This window comes from Sebastes fasciatus, chromosome 5 (genome assembly GCF_043250625.1).
Source record: "Sebastes fasciatus isolate fSebFas1 chromosome 5, fSebFas1.pri, whole genome shotgun sequence".
Taxonomy (NCBI): domain Eukaryota; kingdom Metazoa; phylum Chordata; class Actinopteri; order Perciformes; family Sebastidae; genus Sebastes; species Sebastes fasciatus.
In genome coordinates this window covers 38,674,293-38,688,570 of record NC_133799.1, presented here as the reverse complement: position 1 = coordinate 38,688,570, position 14,278 = coordinate 38,674,293, and positions in this window count along the sequence as shown.

Genomic DNA, 14,278 nt, shown 5'->3' with positions numbered 1-14,278 from the left:
TCTGCTAAAAGATAAATGTATGGAAGATCAGAGTAATGGTATATTATTTACAGTAGTAGCTGTCTCTGTGTTACCATGACTACAGACCACCGGAGCTTAGCTTACCATAGTTTACCAGAGCTGAAGACTTGCTCCTGTACCATGTTAACATAACTGCAGGTGAGATGATTACAAATGCTGTGAATAATTAATATTGTCATCTGTCTACTCAAATAAAGTTTGACTGTGAAACAGAAATGTGTTGTGTTGCTTACAGTCACTATTTACTACCTGTAATCTGCTACATGCATGACATCAAATATATATAATATATAAATATCATCTGTTTAAACAGTGTAATTACATAAAGCCTTTGTGAAAGAACATGTTATATTTAGATGATGGGAGTACATGAAGACTGTTCTGCTGGTTCTTGCAGACTAACTGTAGGAGCTACTTTGCTCAAGTTCGGTTGAGGAGGAGAGACAGTGACGCGCTGTGGGGCGGGGTCAGCTACTGAAGGTTCTCTCTGGTTCGACCAGGAAACCCTCACGTGGCTTGCATTCTCTAATGACGTCAGAATACAAGGAAAAAAGCGAATTTTTTTTCTGCACCCATTTCCGGACAAACGGAGGAGGAGAAAAAGAGAGAGGATGGTCTTTTATGATACTATGGTGGCCTATAGACACACTGGGGACAGATATTGATGTTTAAAAGACATGGAAAAGTGCATTTTGCATAATAGGTGACCTTTAATAACAGTTTCAAGGAATAGTTCAACATTTTTGGAAAAAAAGCTTATTTGCTTTCTGGCTGAGAGTTAGACAAGACAGATACCACATGTCTGTTTATGAAGTATGAAACTAGTGCCAGGAGGCTAGCTTTTTAACATAAAGGCTAAAAGCAGGGGGACACAGCTAGCCTGTCTTTCAGCTAGCTGTCAGTCCGTCCAAAGTTTTAAAAATCTGCTTATCGTAAGGTCGCCACAACCTAAAGCTGCATTCAGAGTAGGAAGAACAGGAAAAACTCCTGTTACTCTGACATGGGAGAGTTCACCCATTAATCCAAGATCCCAGCTGCTAGCCTTGAGGTCACACCAGCTAGCTTAAATGAGCTACTTTTGCTGTGTTGCGTATTTAAATATGGTTTCTTGTGAAACAAAAGATACAAACAAACACTGTAGGTTATAGCTATTTTTTAATCAATTGTAATAGTGTAACTATTGGATTTTATTTAGTGCAGCCACAGATTTGTTGACACTTCTATAGTTCTTTTAATGAAGCGGAAGTAATCGTAGCTGTCATAAATTCACCATATTTCAGACTCAGAATTACAATAGTGTTTCTGACTTGGCTGTTAGTTATTATGGTCTAAATAATGTTATGTGAACACGGCATAATGCTGAAGACAAGACTCCAGGAAGTCACTGTGCCCGGTGTATGTATTAAACAAATGAGACATGCTAAGCTAACTGCCTTTGCCTTGAGATTTACAAGGAGTTACTTGCTGTTACTCCTTGGTCGCAGTGACTTCCTGGAGTCTTGTCATCTTGCTGGTGTATTTTTGAACTCTAGACAAAGATGTTTGTCCCTGCTCTCATTCTTAGCTAGGTTAAGCTAACCAGTTCTAGCTTCATACTTAACAGACAGAGAGGAGGATCTTCTCACTCGACAAGAGAGCAAATACAGTAAGTGTTATTCCCAAAATGTCTAACTATTCCTTTAAACAAAATAAACTTTTAAAATAGAGTTTTATTTTCCTTGCTGCTTTTAAAACATATGTACTACCTCTTTGCACTCAGCTAGTTTCACTTGCTACCTCTTAACCCCAGATGTGAGCCTATGAACCACAAGCCATTCATGTGAAACTTTGTCTCAGATCTGGACATAATGGGTCAGGGCCTTGAACTTTTTATCTTTGAGAAATGACAGCAACATGTCACACTGACTTATCTTTGTACTATCACTTTCAGGCTCACCATGCACCAAGCAGACTCTCATGAAGCTCTCCATCATTGACCTAAATCGCCCTGTGAACCAAACCTGACAGGTCAGGCCTGGGCCTGCTGGTCATAACGGCCAAGGTCAAGTGAAACATTTGTCTGCAGTCATCTGGAAGTAGAGCCTCTGGGCGGTTTACAGTGTGGTCAGCTCACGGTCAGTATGTGCAGCTCTCCCACGCCACATCATTGTCAACTCAAGACAACATACACTGGTCCCGAGATGCACATTACTGTCTGAAAGAATTAAGTGCAGTACAATTGAAATGCAAAAGTTAACTTCAGGTTAAAACTATGAGAATGGCTGTAACTGGACCAAAATGTCTTCATTTGACCCTTTTTTCTACTGAATATTTAATTAAGGAAATGTTGCCCTTCATACTAGTATATGTGATATATTCTCTTCCTGTCATGTAAGTTTGCAATAATATCCAAATCATGAAACTAATACGGATGCTCTGACAACAACGCACCTTGTTTTTGGCTTGTTTTTCTATTATCTGTTAATCAATGGTCAAAAATGAAAGAAGGCCTTAACATAAGCTCAAACCATTTGCCATGCTGGGCAACATTATAGTCCTCTGTGGAGCATGGCTGGACTAAAACATTGAAGGTTAGGAGTTTTCCAGCTCATCAGGCTTCTGCTGAGTTAATGAACCCTCATAGCCCAGCCCCAGCGCTCTGGTCTGAGCATTACTCACGGGCTAAGCAGGGGAAAAAGAAGCTGCCAGTGTTGCTACGCCTCAGCAGGCCACTGCACACACACAGATCATGATTGTGGAACTTATGGGGTCACAGAGGTCTACGCAACATCTGCTGATCCTGTGTGATATCTCAGGAGGGTTCAATCAGGCCTCGCTGCGATATGGATAAACAAATACAAACGTGCTGGGACATAATTGAATTACTTCCATCCACCAAGAACATTGAAGATGAAGGGTGGATGATGCCCCTGGACATGTTTGTGTGTATGTTTGAGCTGTAAAGTCAACTGATGTCATCGTGCAGAAAATGCTGTGGCCCAGATTCAACCAACTTACGTTGGTTTCCACAAGTGTACATCATGCCCAACATGAAGAAATATAAGTTCAAAACATCATTTTCATTGAATTTTCCAAGTTATTTACAATAAAGTATCCCAGCAGACAGACAAAAGGACTAATACACATCATATTTCTCCCCTCTTCCAACAATACATTTAGATGTTAAATAATAATGTAAATTTCAATAAAAAAGGAAACATCAAAATAATAGTGATACAGCTCCTTCACATCTTAAAGGAGTAATTTGATGTTTTGGGAAATATGTTTATAGTCTTTTTGCTTAGCATAAAGACTGGGAAGATTGGGTCTGAAGTTAACAAAATCTGCCTACCAGCACCTCTAAAGTTCACTAATTAACATGACATCTCATTTGTTTAACTCATGCACACACCAAAATGTAAAAATAAAAATTTGTGGTTTTGTAGTTGGTTGTGTGGACAATTTCTTTACTGGGTTCAGTTACTTCCTCTCATCACCAAGAGACTGCCTGGACCCTTCCAACAAATAGTCTCCTCATGACCCCCTCTAAATTCCCAAATGATGAACTATTCCTTTAAATTCCTGCACGGTCAGCCCAGTGACCATGGAAAGAAGATGTCCAGATTCTCCTCAAATTATCAGATTTTCCACTTATGGTAAATTAGATTTTCTATAGTTTTAAATTTAACATGAATATGTTTAATTAGGATAAGACGACAGGCTAACATGTAAAGACAACATAAGTGTTCGTAGACCAGGCTGCGTTTTCTGGCTTCTGGTGATAAATCTCTGTTGGACAATTACTATGAGCGACCCCTTTCACCTTCATTTCATCCATCGTCATTATAAAATTTTTTTTATTATCGCAGCATTAAATTATAGTTAAAGGTGCTAAATTCGAAATTCAGAGCATTAATATAGCAGCAAACAACTATTAGCAATGTAAAGATATAGAGGAGTAATGTCTACCTGAGCAAAGAATGAAGTCACTATCTGTGTGTCTGTGTTGTAATCCGAGTTTCTCTGTGCTTTGTTTCCGTAACTGGGCCTGCTGACGCGTGCATTCTAGTGCATGTGAGTATCTCTATTGTGCCCCAGTGGCTAATTAAAGGCAGCTGCTCTGTACTGCACTTATACAGCAGTTTAACGCCGTCCCGACCAGTGATGTCGTCGCTGAAGCGAAGCACCCACCCTCCAGTTCCCCACCAGGTAAACACTGTTAGCTCTGTCAGCACTGTTGCCATTGTTTGTTCTGTTCGTGCTGTTAGCACCATTGGCAGCTAGCTGTCTCCATGTTGAGAGTTGTGTGGATGCAACAGATATTTCTGTAATTTCCGAATTGAGCACCTTTAAGTTTGGGGGCTTAAGTGAAAATATATTGTACTGATTTTTAATTAAACTCCTCATAAATGTTATATGTATAGTATATACAGTGCATAAAGTACATAGGCTGACATAATACACTACCTTACAAACTACCACAACAAACGCACACAAAGCAGTCTAACATACACTTAAAAATATGAAAACAAACATTAGCTGCACTTAGCTACAAAGGAGAACACATGCTGCACTACTCACCATCGTGCACTACATGCAGCTCTGCTTCATCTAAAACATCCACTGGAAATATGACATGTATTATTTAACCTATTATTAATTCATGGTAAAGTCCATCGGTGATAAACATATATGTCTTTGGAGGGCACCAAAAAACTGCATGGAGAGACTGAAGCATAAACTTGAGGAGATCCAGTACCAACTGAAACGCTTACAGCTCGGCAACCGTGAACATTTCCTGTTCTGCAGTGTTGATTTACTTGGCCTAGATACAACAATATGGATTATTCTCATCCTCTCATCACGGGGCAAAGGGTTTCTAAGTTAACTGGTTTACGTAAAGCGTGTAGCAGCAGAAATCCAATGTTACGGTGCTGTCATGCTGAGACATTTTCATAAAACTACCACCAGGTCTGTTATTCAATTATGCTCCGGTCTTTAGTTTGCAGTTATCACAGAATCAAATAATGGAAAGAACAGCAAGGAGATTTACAGATTTCATGGAGATTTTGAAGAAATTCCAGCTTCTTGCACCAGTGCTTCTATTTGAGCAGAGGAAAAAAATCATTATTAAAACCATCACTGAAGGGAAGGAGCTCTGAATTGATTTGAAGTAATTACTTGACTGCAGACCAAAAAAAGCGTGGACTGATGTGGACTGAAAGCCACCAGCCATTCAAAAAATACTAAAGAGCTGTGTGAGTAGCTAAGCAACCGTGCTTTAAAAAAAGATTTGTGGGAGGAAAAAGTATTTTTTTGGAGTTTACTCTGAGTTTGTCTGAGTTTAACATCAGGAAATTGCAGATCATCCAGGTTTTTATGTCCTTAAGGCATGCTTGAAGTTTAGTTAACTGGATGGATTCGTCTGGCTTGATCGATAGATAAAATTGGGTATCATGTGCATAACAAGGAAAGTTTATGGAGTGTTTTCTAATAACATTGCCTAAGGGAAGCATATATAAGGTGAATAGAATTGGTCCAAGCACAGAACCCTGTGGAACTCCGTGACTAACTTTGGCGTGCATGGAGGACTCATCGTTGACATGTACAAACTGAGATCGATCTGATAAATAGGACTTAAACCAACTTAGTGCAGTTCCTTTAATGCCAATTAAATGTTCCAGTCTCTGTAATAGGATGTGATGGTCAATGGTGTCGAAAGCAGCACTAAGATCTAACAAGACAAGTACAGAGACAAGTCCTTTGTCCGATGCCATTAGAAGATCATTTGTAATTTTCACTAGTGCTGTCTCTGTGCTATGGTGCACTCTAAATCCTGACTGATAATCTTCGAATAAATGATTGTTCTGTAGAAAGTGACACAGCTGACTGGCAACTGCTTTCTCGATGATTTTGGAGGTAAAGGGAAGGTTAGATATAGGTCTATAGTTGGCTAGGACCTCTGGATCAAGAGTAGGCTTTTTAAGAAGAGGTTTAATTACAGCTACTTTAAAGGACTGTGGTACATAGCCTGTTAGTAAAGACACATTGATCATATCCAGTAAAGAGGTGCTAACTAAGGGTAAAACTTCTTTAAGCAGTCTAGTTGGGATGGGGTCTAAGAGACAGGTAGATGATTTAGATGAAGAGATCAGTGAAGTCAGTTTGTGGAGGTCGATGGGAGAAAAGCAGTCTAAATATATATCAGGTTGTACAGCTGTTTCTAAGGTTCCTAAGTTTGAGGATAAATTGGTACCAGTTGACGGTAGGAGGTGATTAATTTGTCTCTAATAGTTAGGATTTTATCATTAAAGAAACTCATGAAGTCACTATTACTGAGGGTTGTAGGAATACATGACTCAATAGAGCTGTGGCTCTCTGTCAGTTGTTAATGATTCTAAACTTAAATGCCATTGTGTGAGAGTTGTATTTTACAGTACCACTTAACAATTGCTCCACAATCTATACTTTATAGTGCTCCAGGGATGACATATTTTTGTAGGCCAACCAGGAAGTTAGCATCGCCCTGGGTTCCCTCAACAAAAAGCCAATGGGATTTGTCTATTGGGTTTTGGATTATTGCAGAAAATAATCTCTGTGGCAAACAGACGTTTATGATACTTACATATTTTGTTCAGCATGATAATCTTTACAAATGAACACACCTTTTATGATTTTTGAAGTGTGAATGCAATCGCCAGAAGTAAAAAGCTAACATTAGGCTATAAACGAACTATGCCACGGTTGCATGAGCAACCACAACGAGGCTGTAAAGGAGGACGATTCGGCGTGATGACGTTAATTAGTCTCATTTAGCCACTTGTCAGCAACCTCCTTTTTAAAGACACAAAGGCTTCAACATTCACGAATGGGGTATTTACCGATATATTTTATGTCCTAGAACAAAACGTTAAAATCTCTTAAGGTTGTGTTAATCACAGACCTTATTTCAGGCATCTAACTAAAAACCCATTCAAAAAAACCCATGACTTCCTGACGAGGGAACCGGAAAAATACGAACTCATTTCCATTTTTTAGAACTCATTACTGTAGCACTCGTTCCTTGTTCTTATACACCATTGACATATGTGTAAACGACTACAGTGTCACTAAAGGAACAGATTGTGAATGTGGTGAGTCACCATACAATAATTAATATAATCATAACCTCAACCTTCTAATGAGAACACACTCAGTGGTCTAACCAGTTTGCCTTGATCATGCACATTTCTCTGAGACGGTTTGGTGACGAGTGGTCTGATGCAACACAGATGGATTCTATCAACATGACAGTAAATAAGAGCATTAATGTGAAAAACGTTGGCTATTACATATGTCCTAGAGCAGTTGTTGTCCTCAGTGGGGCCCTCCACTGTGGTCCTTGGAAGAATTAGGAAGAGTTAACACAAAACAAGCTAAAAGACTTGTCTTATAAAGATTTCATGGCAAACTTGTCAGCAATTACTTATTTACTCATCATGTCCAATATTCACTCTTCTTTTAGCTCTGTTTTGGGTCTAAATTCCTGAGAAAAACATCCGTCTTAAGCTAGCGTGATGGACTTTTTTCACCAGCTAGTTACTAACTTCGTCTGTCTGCGTTTGGTTTGGTTCTGTGCAAAAAAAATGGGACCTTTTTTGGTTGAATTAGTCACCTTCTGTAAGGCGCCTGAGGCTCATTAGTAACATAAGAAAGCATGACATATTTCCGTTTCTTTAAAGCACCAGTATAGCATTTAGGGGGATCTATTGGCGGACACAGAATATAATATCAATAAGTATGTTTTCTTTAGTAAACATTCACAACATTCACAGTACCCATTCGTTCCCCACATGATACACATATAAACTGGGAAAAAAAAGTTTGGAAACTTGTTTTTGGTCGTTTATTTCTCTGTTGTCACAATGCTAATTGGCATTGTATTTTACATGGTTGGAAAGCCTGTAAGGATCATGGTTTGTGGGATGAGCAGCACAGCTGATTATGTGGGTAGCGCCCAAGAAAAATGTTCCAAAATGCTCTGCCAATGGTAAACAGTGTGTTCTCATAAGGCTACCAGGAAGCCTGCAATGACTGCCCTTCACCGTCAGGCCCGTTTGCGCTGGTGTCAACAACACAGACAATGGAACCTGAACATGTGGGGGAATGTCATGTTCAGTGATGAGTCCAGGTTCTGTCTGCGAAAGTTGGATGGCAGGGTCAAAGTATGGAGACCACGTGGAGAACGCTATGCTGATTATTGCACCGATAGAGTAACAGGTTTCTAGTGGGGGCCGTGTCATGGTGGGGGGCGGCATCTCCCTCACTGGCAAAACAAGGCTTGTCATCATTGAAGGCCATCTCAATGCAGGGAGATATCGGGATGAGATTCTGCAGCCAGTGGCGATCCCATATCTCCACAATCTGGGACCTAACTTCATCCTCCAAGATGACAAGGCTCGCCCCCACAGAGCCAGGGTTATCACAGACTACCTCCACAATGTGGGAGTAGAGAGAATGGAACGGCCTGCCAAGAGTCCACACCTCAACCCAATTCAACACTTGTGGGATCAGCTTGGACGTGCTGTACGTGTTAGAGTGACCAACACAACCACGCTGGCTGACCTACAACCAATCCTGGTTGAGGAATGGAACGCCATCCCACAGCAACGTGTGACCAGGTTGGTGACCAGCATGAGGAGGAGGTGCCAGGCTGTTGTGGCTGCGTATGGATCTTCCACCGCTACTGAGGCTCCTGACGGTGTATTAAATGAATCAATATGTCTTGTTTGTTCCTTGTTACTGATAGAGAGTTCAATCATCCAATCCACCAAACAACTCAAAACAAGAGTCAATACCAACAGGAGAATACACTGTTTACCATTGGCAGAGCATTTTGGCAAATTTTTCTTGGGCGCTACCCACATAATCAGCTGTGCTGCTCATCCCACAAAATGCATGATCCTTACAAGTTGGACATCATTGTGAAGGTAAATAAACAGGCTTTCCAACGATGTAAAATATAATGCCAATTAGCATTGTAACAACAGAGAAATAATCCACCAAACACAAGTTTCCGAACTTTCTTTTCCCAATATATTTGGAGTGCTTCTCCAGAACAGTGCAATTAAAAACTGTGTATTATTAGTGTAGCTATTTCACTAAAAAAATAATTATTGCACAAGTATGAGGTGTTAACTGTTTGGCAGTGTTTAGAGTTCTTATGGCCCAGGGAAAGAAACTGTTTGTGAGTCTGGTGGTGCGAACTCTGACCTGGACCTGTAGCGCCTGCCAGAGAGTAACAGGTAAAATAGGTGATGTGCTGTGTGGGAGGAGTCCTTGATAATGTTTTTGGCTCTGTTGAGGCAGTGGGAACTGGAAATGTCCTCCAGGGAGGGCAGAGGGCAGCCAACAATCTTCTGGGCTGAGTTTATGACCCTCTGGAGAGCTCTCTTGTCTGCAGCTGAGCACCCAGCGTACCACACTGTGATGCCATACGCCAGTATGCTCTTGATGGCAGAGCGATAGAAGGCCACCAGCAGCTTTTGTCCTCGTTTGTTTTTCCTGAGTAGCCTCAGGAAGTGTAGACGCTGATGTGCCTTCTTCACTGTCGCTATGGTGTTAGTGGACCAGGAGAGCTCCTCCGTGATGTGGATGCCGAAGAACTTGAAGGCCGGGACCCTTTCCACGCAGTCTCCGTGGATGTGGAGTGGGGCAGGGTCCGCACTGTGTCTTCTGAAGTTGATGATGATTTCCTTTGTTTTTACTGTGTTGAAAGCCAGGTTATTGTCTGCACACCATGCCTTCAGTCGCTGGACCTAGTCTCTGTAGGCCCCCTCGTCTCCTTTCAAGATGAGCCCGACAACGGTGGTGTCGTCTGCAAATTTAATGACAGTGTTTGAGGGGTGGGATGGAGTGCAGTCATGGGTGTAGAGTGCATAGAGTAGCGGGCTCAGCACACAGCCTTGAGGAGAGCCGGGGCTGAGTGAGAGGGAGGAGGATCGGTGGGGACCAAGTTTCATTGTCTGTGGTCAGTTGGTGAGAAAGTCCTTAATCCAGGCGCAGGTGGATGAGGGGAGGTGTAGGTCCAGCAGTTCCCTGACCAGTATGTCTGGGATGATGGTGTTAAATGCTGAGCTGTAGTCTATGAAGAGCATTCTTACATAGCTGCCTGTGTGTTCGAGGTGGCTCAGCGCAGTGTGGAGGACTATGGAAATGGCATCTTCTGTGGACCGGTTTGTTCTGTAGGCAAACTGGAGAGGGTCGATGGAGGGAGGGAGGCTGGCCTTGATGTGTTGTGAAACCAGCCTCTCAAAACACTTCATGACTACTGATGTGAGTGCGATCGGCCTGTAGTCATTGAGACAGTTTATGGCTGTTTTTTTGGGAACCGGGATGATGGTGGCAGACTTCAGGCAGGGTGGGATGGTGGCTTGTCTTATGCAAGGATCAGACTACACAATATTTTTGACAGTTACGATGGTCACTATGTCAGATTAGACGATTGAGAGTCATTAATTCTTGTCGTGACTTGGCCGCGACACATGACAGACTACACGTCGGTCCCCTGTTCCGACAACACACACTCTCCCGGCCCCGCCGTCTTAATATAGAAGCTTACCGGGGCTCAAGCCCCCGGGCCTGACCATGTAAAGGGACCCACGAGGCTCCAGGGGAAAACAGTAAAAATATAATTCACAAGGAGAAGTGAAAGCGGGCGGGCAACAGGATGCTCCATTGTTAAAGATGCAACGGCGGTGGTGTTTTTTATTCCAACATGACCTGGATTAAATATCCTACTGTGAGGTCCGGCAGCAGTTGCGCTGGGAAGGTCCGATGACATCATTCTGCATAATAAGTAGTCATGTGCTTCTGTTTACAGCTGTGTGCCTCTGTGCTCAGCCGGTCAAATTCACGGCCATGTCATGGTAAGCAACAAACAAAATAAAACATGCTAGACTTTCTGTCGGGGCGTCGTGAAGCGTCCCAGACACGGCGTTGGTTGTTGTGTTCTATGACACACTAGACGAGATAAAATGATTGATTGTCGCACATGACACTCATTTATCGTTCCCAATCCAAGTCAACACCCTACGACAGCCATGTCGGGCTATAATCGGGCTGATATCTTGTAGTCTGAACCGGGCATTAGGGAAAGATTGAAGATATTGGTAAGGACCCCTGAGAGCTGGTAGGCCCATGCTTTTAGCACTTTCCCAGGCACCCCATCCATACCAGTAGCTTTCCTCGGGTTCACCGACCGGAGTACACGTCTCACTTGTTGTTCCTGCAGTGTGAGTATGTGGGTGCTGGAGGATGATGAGTATAGTGTGACTGTGGTTGGCCAGTTAACCTCAAAGCGATCCAAGAAGCTATTTAGCTCCTCTGCCAGCGAGGTGTCCGTGTCATCAGTCGTGGTGTTGTTGCCCTTGTAGTTAGTGATGTTCTTTATTCCCTGCCAAGCTCGCCGAGGGTCGCCATCTGAGAAGTGGTCCTCTTTTTTCCTGGTGTAGGCCACCTTTGCAGCTTTGATGCCTATCTTCAGGTCTGCTCTGGCTGTGCTATACTGCGCTCTGTCACCTGACCCGAAGGCGGTGTTGTGGTCATCAATAAGTGTCCGGACTGCCCTCGTCATCCAGGGTTTCTGGTTGGGGAAGACCCGAATGCACTTGTCCACAGTGACATTGTCAGCACAGTACCTGATGTTGGAGAGTACAGTCACTGTGTGCTCCTCCAAATCCTTATGTTCAAACATGCTCCACTCTGTCTGAGAAAAGCAGTCGTGTTGCTGGGACAGTGCACCCTCAGGCCAAGTCCTTATGGTCTTTGTTGTTGGCTTTGATCTCCTTCTGGGGGGGTTGTATGCTGGGATGAGTAGCAGAGAGAGGTGGTCTGACCGGCCAAGGTGGGGGAGGGGTATAAAGCATGCTGTAAGCATGCTTTATGTTGGAGTATACGTGGTCGAGTGTATTTCTCCCCTTGTATTACACTTAACATATTGAGTGAAGGTGGGGAGTACTGTCCTTAAGCATGCTTGATTGAAATCACCGGCAATAATAAAAATGCTGTCAGGATGGGCCAGCTGCTGTTTGTTTATAGTACTGAGTAGGTGGGCGAGAGCGCTGCTAATGTTAGCATCTGGTGGGATGTAGACAGACAATGATAATGACAACTGTTAGCTCCTGTGGCAGATAAAAGGGTCAACATAGGACTGGCATGGCTTCTAGGTCCGGGGAACAATGGCAAGGAAAGATGGCAGCTGCTCCTGGGCCCCTGATACTGTGTGTCACCTGGTTGTATGTAATTTGATTAATTGCCAATATGTCAAGAATTAGAATCACAGTACATTAACAATGGTGGTGGTCGGTCCTGCATTATTGCCTAATCTTGTGGCCCTGTCCTGTAGGGATGCTCTACTGTACATGCCATGACTTTATTTTAGCTTATATTGTGCTCACATTGTACATGTAAAGTTGAGTTTAATCAAACAGACTGGCACACAAAAACATAATCCATCCATCCATCCAAACAGGTCAATCTGGTCATGCACCTTGGAACAAGTGTGGGGTCATTATGAGCCACAAAATGCACTCCCACACAAACACAATGAAAAAGTGAAATGAGCACTATGTGCATGGAGTTAAAGCCCTTAAACAGTCTCACAACATTCATAAATACATAAAAACTGAGATGATCGTAATTCAGTACAGTAGGCCTATGGAACCAGTCTCAAACCAGAAGGGCCGGCTTATAGGCCATATAGACGGTCGCTGAGGGCGCCAGCTTTCGTAGGGTGCTGGTCACCCTTCAAAAAAAATGAATTAATCCCCAAAAAAAAGCACCCTTCCTCATATTCTGCGTTGAGATATCAAATGAACAAATAAATAAATAAATAAATAAAATCGCTTTTCACCCCTGTCACTCTCGTTGTAGTAATATTGACTAAACAATTTTAAGCCAACAATATCAGGGACCAATTGTTTATGTATATTATAATAAATACAGTTATTTATGAAAATAAAAATCTTCATTTTTGTCTAAAAATCATTGTGATGTCTGATGTGTGTTGCGGTTTACGGGGCTAGGGTTAGGGTTCAACCCCCCAGAACCCTAGAGCACACACTTGCCAACGCTCCCGATTTATGACAAATTTTCTCACCTGAAAGGTCAACTCGGTTTGAGCAGCGCTCACCGTGCACCACAATGCGCAGCTACCGAAGTTGGGCTTTACTTGGCGCAGTGAAAAGCTGCCATGGCGTGGCACAGGCCATTAGAAATAATGGGTTTCAGAGTGTTGTCCTGTTGTATCTAAAAGGGCCTTCAGTGAAAGAGAGATGGAGTGAGAAATAGAGCGTATTAGCCGTGGGACACACATCCAACGTCAGGAGCGCGTGGTGGCTGCGTGGCGTGGTGGCTGCGTCTGGTGTTCACACTAGCTGCGTGTCTGCTGCATTTCTGCTGCTGCTGTCAGCCCTTTCTTTCTGCATAGAGTTTGCCTTTTAATGGCCATTTAACTTCATGATAAATGTGATTTATATTTATTTTAGACAGAGAAAGGTTCAGAAACGTGTGGTAATTAGTAAATAATAGTAATAATCCACAATTAAAACTCTGTACTATATTCATTCATGGAACTCTCCCAGTCACTTCATGTTCTAGAACACTCTCCGGCACATATTTCAGAATAAAAGCCTCGTGTTAACGAATGAAAGAATTCTGTGCAAAGAAAAAACGCTTGAGGGCTTTTATTTCAAAATTAAAGCAGGAAGTGTTGATTTAAACCCCAAACTTTATCAATTCATGGAGCTCTCAAAGTGACTGCGTGTTCAACAGCACTGACTGCTCATATTTCAGAATAAAAGCCTCGTGTTAACAAATGAAGGAATTCTGTGTATAGAAAAAACGCCTGAGGGCTTTTATTTTGAAAGGAAAGCAGGAAGTGTTGATTTAAAAATAAGTCTTTACTTTTTTTCATCTCCGTAACATATTCTACAGATAGACATCAAAACTGTAGTAAAGTCTTGCTGGTATGAAGTTAATATACAGTCACTAGATCACCTTCACTGTCTGTGACATATTCTACAGATGTCTAGACATGGAAACTGTATTATGTAGCTGATATGATGTCAATATACAGTCAATAGATCACCTTCACTGTCTGTAACATATTCTACAGATAGACATGGAAACTGTAGTAATCTTGCTGGTATGAAGTTAATATACAGTCAATAGATCACTTTCACTGTCTGTTGCTGCTGTGAGATGCAGCTGAGACGCGCACGGTTTGCGTGAAAAATAG